The sequence below is a fragment of the Schistocerca piceifrons genome, unplaced genomic scaffold (genome assembly GCF_021461385.2).
Source record: "Schistocerca piceifrons isolate TAMUIC-IGC-003096 unplaced genomic scaffold, iqSchPice1.1 HiC_scaffold_954, whole genome shotgun sequence".
Taxonomy (NCBI): Eukaryota; Metazoa; Arthropoda; class Insecta; order Orthoptera; family Acrididae; genus Schistocerca; species Schistocerca piceifrons.
Genome location: NW_025729228.1, coordinates 997,501 through 1,005,000, shown reverse-complemented (window position 1 = coordinate 1,005,000; position 7,500 = coordinate 997,501).

Here is a 7,500-nt window from a genome sequence, read left to right as displayed (position 1 = left end):
CGTATCGTTATTTTTCGTCACTACCTCCCCGTGCCGGGAGTGGGTAATTTGCGCGCCTGCTGCCTTCCTTGGATGTGGTAGCCGTTTCTCAGGCTCCCTCTCCGGAATCGAACCCTGATTCCCCGTTACCCGTTACAACCATGGTAGGCGCAGAACCTACCATCGACAGTTGATAAGGCAGACATTTGAAAGATGCGTCGCCGGTACGAGGACCGTGCGATCAGCCCAAAGTTATTCAGAGTCACCAAGGCAAACGGACCGGACGAGCCGACCGATTGGTTTTGATCTAATAAAAGCGTCCCTTCCATCTCTGGTCGGGACTCTGTTTTTTTTTTTTTTTTTTTTAAAAAAAAAAAAAAAAAAATCTTTATTGACAACAATATTATTTATACATGTTTAGCCCACCTCCTAACATGATTAGTGGGCCATAATGATTATTACATAGTTTAATATTTTGCAGCTAATTTACAAATAGTGTTAGTGAGCTACTTTCTAAGTTCTTAGGTAATATTAAATTCCTACAGTTACAATAATACTTTAGTTTACCTATGCATTCTATTTATGAGATACTACTTTAGGTTCCTGAGTTAGTGTTAATTTCTTGCAAAAGCAATGAGCAGTTTAATTTACCTATGTCTAATCTAGAATGACTACTAACTGCAGCGTCACAGGTGTGCCAGTGAGTATAAACCTACTTGGAGTTGCCAGGCTCCCCGAGCTAACCCCGAGGAGCGTGCCCCTGGCACTGGGCCGGCCGAGGTTAGTAATCGCTGCAGCTTCCTATGTTAGTATTCTAATCTAATCCTACTCTACTAACTTAACCTACGTCTTATTGGTGCTTTGTCGTGATCGGTTTGTTGATCCCATCCCCCTAATCCCGCACGTGGCGGTTTCCAACTACCAGAAGTCGGCCATTCCACGCACAGGCGGTATGGGACTGAGATCAAGTCCTAATCGGTTGGTTGTTCGAGAATTAGGTATTTGATATTTACCCTAGATCCCTTAGGTACTCTATTAAAACCTTTCGTGATACCTCTTCTGCCAGAGCATTCACGGTATGAAAAGTGTCTTCCTGCCTTAAAAGGTCGTATGTCTGGTTATGTGGAAGTCTGTCTCTGTAAGTTTCCGCCACGTCATTGAAGAGAGGGCACTCGAAAACCACATGTTCGGGAGTTCCTTCCGCTGCGCCACAGTCGCACTCGGGGGTTGCCCTTTTCCCAAACCGACATAAGTATGTCGGATAGGGTCCATGACCAGTGAGGAAGTGGATGAGTCCTCGTGTGGGTTCAAAATACTTCATTGTACCACGTTCTTTGACATCAGGTAAGAACTCAAATGTTCTTCTTCCCGTTTCGTCCTCCTCCCAGTTCCTTTGCCACAGTTCCTCCCCTCTGTTTCTTATCTCCCTTTTATCCTCTACTCTCACACCCATGATATCTATTATTTTTTCCCCATCTCCTTTTTTCACCCAATACCATGCCGCTTGTTCTCTAATTTTGATGTCTAGCGGGCAGAGCCCCATTATAACTAACAGAGCTCCCCCCGGTGACGTCCTATAGGCCCCCACTGATCTTAGTATCATGTTTCTCTGGACTCTTCTCACTGTCATGGCGGGCACGACCCGCGTGAGCCTGTGCGCCCAGACTCCCGAGCCGTAACCCACTACTGATGTGAGGATGCTGTTGTGATAAAGTCTGATAAGATGAGGGGGGAGATGAAAACGTTTATGTCCAATGGAAATGAGATTGTTTAATATTTGTAGAGCTTTCTGTGTTACGGCTTCTATGTGCCTTCCGAAGTTCCATCTCTCGTCAATTATGACTCCCAGATATCGTGCCTCACGTCGCCGAAGAACTGGTGAGCCATCGATTCTCACTGTAGGATTTCTTATTAGCTGACCTTTTAGTAACAGATAAGTAGACTTGCTTGGGGAAATTTTCATTTTCGTTTTAAGACACCATTGGTGTAGTCTTTCAATGGCCCTTTCAATTTTTGGTTCTATATCCTCTCGGCTACGACCGCCGACCAGCAGGAGGAGGTCATCTGCGTAGGCTATCACCTCTAGCACTTCTTCACTTTGTTGTAGTTCGTCTAACAAAGGTTCCATATGCAAGTCCCAAAACAGGGGCCCCAGTACTGAGCCTTGGGGACATCCCTTACTAATTGTTTTTCCGATTCTTCCGCTAGGGGATGATAGCCAAACCTCCCTATCCTTACAATAGCTCCTCAGACACCCATATAGCGGCCCTGGACACTCCTTCTCCCGTAAGCAGGAGAAGAGCGAAGGCCACCACAGGTTGTCGAAGGCGCCACTGATGTCCACCATGATGCCAACGACATATTTGTGCGGGGTCGAGCCGCAGACCTCAGCCGCCAGAGCGATCGCATCAGATGCCGACCGTCCCGGCCTGAAGCCGAACTGCCTGTTGCTCATCCCGCACAGCATCCGATGAGCCGTCAATCTGTCAGCCAGCAGTTTCTCCAAGAGCTTTCCGAATAGGTCCAATAAACAGATTGGCCTATAGGATTTGGCGTCAGTTGGATCTTTCTCTGGTCCCTTCTTGATTATGATTACATTTGCAGTTTTCCAGATCTTGGGAAACTTCCTTTGTTGGAGACACTCATTGAAGAGGCGAGTTAACGGCGCCACCAACTGGGGTGCCAGAAATTGCACCACCTCAGCCACAATGCCGTCTGGTCCTGGAGCTTTCCCTCGTTTCAGGGACTTTATTTGTGCAGCCACCTCCTCTTCCGAGAATGGGTAGACTGCCGTGTTGTTATTGTATTCCATTACATATGCGTCCCGCAGTTGCTTTTGGTTTTCAGTTTCCTCGTCCGCGTTGTCGTCAGGCAGCAGGGACTGGAGAAGGACCTCAGCAGTTTCCTGCCAAGACTCCGTCATCCCGTCCCCCCGCCTGACAGTTGATAGCTCCAGAGGAGAGCGGATTTTTTCCCTTACCAATTTATAAGGGAGGCCCCACGGATCCACAGCTAACTGGTTCAGCACATAGCTTTCCCAGCTCCGTAATCTCACTTCACGTAGTGCCTTCTGAAAACCTTGCTTAGCCTCCCTGTATTGCAGCTGCCATCTTTGTCTTTCCAGCCAGACGACACTGCGCTGGTAGTTTCTCCTTAGCCTTCTGACAGACCGACGTAACTCCTCTAATTCGGGCGACCATGGTGCTGGTGAGGCCGCCACGGCCTTCCTCCTGGTTGGTACAGCGGCCCTCACCGCTCTATGTACTGCACCCACCAGTTCCTCAGCTTGTCTGTCTATGTCGAAGTCTTCGTGTACGTCACCTTCTGGTGATGGAGGAATGTCGCACTCCCTCGCTAAGAGTTCCCAATCCGCTCTATTATAATTGTACTGCACCTCCCATCCCATGGTCCAGCGGCACTCTCTTTCACTCAAGGTGAAAGTTATTAGGTTGTGGTCGCTCGTGGTGGCATTGCCTATAACTGTCCAGTTCTTTATTAAATTGGCTGCGTTATGTGACGTTAAGGTAACGTCTATGTTCGTTCCTTGTCCTCCTCCTGCTGTGTAGGTAGGAGGATTGCCCGGCTTGTTTGCCACCACGAGCTGTGAAGCCATTAAAAAGTCCTCTACTTTATCACCATTTGCATCTCTGGTGCCGCTGTACCATAGGGGGGATTTTGCATTGATGTCAGCTGTTATTATTATTTTTCGTCCTCGCAACGCCGTGGTGACTCTTGCCAGATGTTCCAAATGCCGTTCTATTTCATCTCCATATTGGAAGTACATGTTTATGAGTATGATTACTCCCGTTGGTGACTGGAGCTCCACGACGTTGCAGTGACGAGTTGCAAATTGTGAGAGGGTAGTTACCCTTAGGAGTTTATTTGTTATTATTATTGCTGCTCTTGGATCCTCATCTCCGCTGACAATTTGCCATGTTGTAGCAGCAAAGGCTATTTTCCCAGCTTGGGAGTACGGCTCCTGTAGGCAGAGCACATCTAGTCTCCTCTCCTCCACCTCTTTACGGAGCTCCTGCATGACAAGTCGACTGTTATGCGTGTTCAGTTGTCCAATTGTTATTTCTGTCGTCGTGGAAAGTATGTGTGCATATGGTCGTCCGGCCAGGTCTTACTCCAGTCGAAAGCAATTCGTCCATTTGCCAATACGGCCTGTTCGTAGATGTCCTGAAGGTCAAACTTTTCACTGCGTCTCTCAAAAACTTTTTTCAGTAAGTCTCGCAGGGCTCCGAAATCGGTTGGGAGATTCACTGACTTAAGCTGTATTCTATCTACAGCCTCCATTACCGAGAAGGTTACCTTTCTTCCCTCTTCGTGTCCTACTCGGACCACATGCCGTAAGGCGGTGGCCAGGGTAATCGGCTCTTCCAGTCTGGCCAGTTGCATCGTGTACTCGATGTTGGGATAAACCCTTACCGGGTCCACGGGTGGCAATCTGACCACTGGGGTGTTATGCACTGTGGGCTTCGAGCTTGTGCTTGTAACAGCACTTTCTTGTATGGGTTTTATGCTGGGTTTTATCAAAGATATCTCTGTTGTAGGATGCTCTTGCCGCTTCAGGTGGATTGTCGGCATTATTTCCCTTCGTCGAGGGGCGGGATCTATGTTAACCACTGGAGGATCTGTCTGTATATTTTTGTCTATCATATAAGGCTCCGTTTGTACGGCCTTATCTGTTATTTCCGTTGTAGTGGCACTTGAAAGCGCCATTAGGAAATTCTTAAATCTGGTTGCCCTCATAGCGTCCCGCCTCCTCTTACTTGGGGATTTATGTTTTGGCATCCTATTTCTTGGGCTATGATCAGCCATAGTCTATTTTTGAGATGAGTCGTTGTTCCAACATTCTGTATGTTGGGCAACTGCGCCCTGAGGCTCCGCATGACTTCTTCCCTCGGTTTTTGCAGGGAATACAGACCGCTGCTGCTTTACAGTCTTTACGGCTATGTCCACTTGTACCACATTTCGTGCAAGCCGACTCCCTGGTGCACATCCTTAGGATGTGGTCCAGGTCACCACAGTTGTGGCAGCGAGGTACCACGATGTAGTCTCTTACGTTAATTGAGTGAAAACCTACATATAGTCTGCTCATTGCTGTAATTCTTTTCCACTCTGTTTGCATGTATTAGCTCTAGAATTACCACAGTTATCCAAGTAACGTGGGTACGATCTAAGGAACCATAACTGATTTAATGAGCCATTCGCGGTTTCACCTTAATGCGGCTTGTACTGAGACATGCATGGCTTAATCTTTGAGACAAGCATATGACTACTGGCAGGATCAACCAGGGAGCTGCGTCAACTAGAGCTGAGCAGCCGGCCGCCCGGGAGTGTGTCCCGGGGGCCCGCGCGAACACGCAAGCGTCCGCTCAATCATTCTGCAAACAGGAGGAGGCTGAGCTCCCCTGCACAATACACCTCGAAACCCTCTCAGGTCCCGGCGGCGCGCAGCGCCGTCCCAAGTACTTGGTCGGGTTCGAGAGAGGCGCAATCGCCCGGAGTTAGGCGAGTAGACGCTTTCGGTGCGACCACCCGTGCTCCCAACTGAGCTTGCCGCTGCCGACAGAGGCCCGGGAGCGTGCTGTCGTGGCATTGCCGGCGGGAGACAACACGCGCCACCTACGGTGACCGGCAGCTCCAACGCCAGCGCCACAGAAGGACAAAAGCCCCACTTGGGTGCCGAAGCGAACTCTCCCAGCACAGCGCACGCGCCAACACATCCGCACAGCTGCGATACAAACCACCAGCGAGAACCGCTGGGGCGACCGAGCAGCAGACGGCGTCGCGGCGCCGAGCGCCGGGCGGCGGCGCATCCTCAACGCACACAGTCCTCAATAGGACCAGCACACTGAAGATGTCCACCGCGCTTCGCACCGGGCCCGCGAGGACCTACTTTGGCCGCACGGCGCCGCGCGCAGGGTGCGCCGGCGCGCAGCTGCGACGCCTGCCGCGTCCGTCGGCCGGCGCGCCTGCCACTGGCCGCCCCCACCAGCCGGCTGTAGCGCGTGCGCCCACGCACCGCGCGGCCAGCACGCCGGGAGGCGCCCCCTCACCGGCCGGGGACGGTCCCACCCAGCCACCGCCGCGTATCGCTTCACACCCAGATGCCGTTCAGTTTCGTCGGCATGGTGGGTATCGCTGGAACAACCGGTTAGTACCTCAACCTATCGTCGCCATCACCGATTCACCCCTAGCGAGAACAACCGCACCACAACAGGTTACCATTTGTTCATTTGCGTAACTTCACCAGAAAACGCAGGCGTCCATCGCCATTTGCAACTTCCACGATTATTGCATGCCTGTGTCAGGTGTCACGCCACACTACGTCTGCCCACATACACGCAACAAAATGTGCACGCCTAGACAATACGTGGAAGGTGGCCCCCGTACGTATGCGATGTCCATTGCTCGAACGACTGTCAACCGGCCTCTGTAGCATGTCGCAGATATGGAACGCGGTGCACCATGCCATCACGGTGTGTGAGGAGAGACGACTAGGTCCGAATACATCAACAGACAGCTCATGCTGATCGCCATCCACGGCGTCCGTTCCTCCCACACGTCTCTATGGCGTACCACACTGCAATCCAGCTCTCATAGGGAGACGACACGTAGCTGCGTGCACAATATTTGCACTGTATGGTCCGCCGTTTTTGGGCGCAGTCGTTGTACGGTCACACATGTGCCACGATGTATCATTCAGTACATAAGGACGAATGTGCAGTACAGATTGTGGTTTACGCGTACGACATTAGCGGACAGTTGACACAGGCCGCACCACAACGTAGCCTGAGTACGTCGCATGCGGAGGGCATTGAACATGCAAAGTTCTCACCAACCAGCTTGCGAAGGCAGGGGGCAAGGTGGGGACGTGGGGAGGGGCGGCATGTACGTCCTGCTGCCATCCACATTACAGTGTACAGCAGGAGCATGTGGAAAGTGAGCAAGACTTGCAAGGTGTTTAACATGAAGCGATACACAGGGGAGCGGGGAGTGCGAGTAGCGAACTATATTGCGAGGGTTGCGGGTGGGCAACACTACACTAATTGAACGAGTCGTATAACAATTACAGAGCAGGTTTAGGCGACAACGTGGGTTACGTTAGGCGACAACGTGGGTTACGTTAGGGGACAACGTGGGTTACGTTAGGGCACAACGTGGGTTAGGTTAAGGCACAACGTGGGTTAGGTTAAGGCACAACGTGGGTTAGGTTAAGGCACGACATGGGTTAGGTTAAGGCACGACCTGGGTTAGGTTAAGGCACGACATGGGTTAGGTTAAGGCACGACATGGGTTAGGTTAAGGCACGACATGGGTTAGGTTAAGGCACGACATGGGTTAGGTTAAGGCACGACATGGGTTAGGTTAAGGCACGACATGGGTTAGGTTAAGGCACGACATGGGTTAGGTTAAGGCACGACATGGGTTAGGTTAAGGCACAACATGGGTTAGGTTAAGGCACAACATGGGTTAGGTTAAGGCACAACATGGGTTAGGTTAAGGCACAAC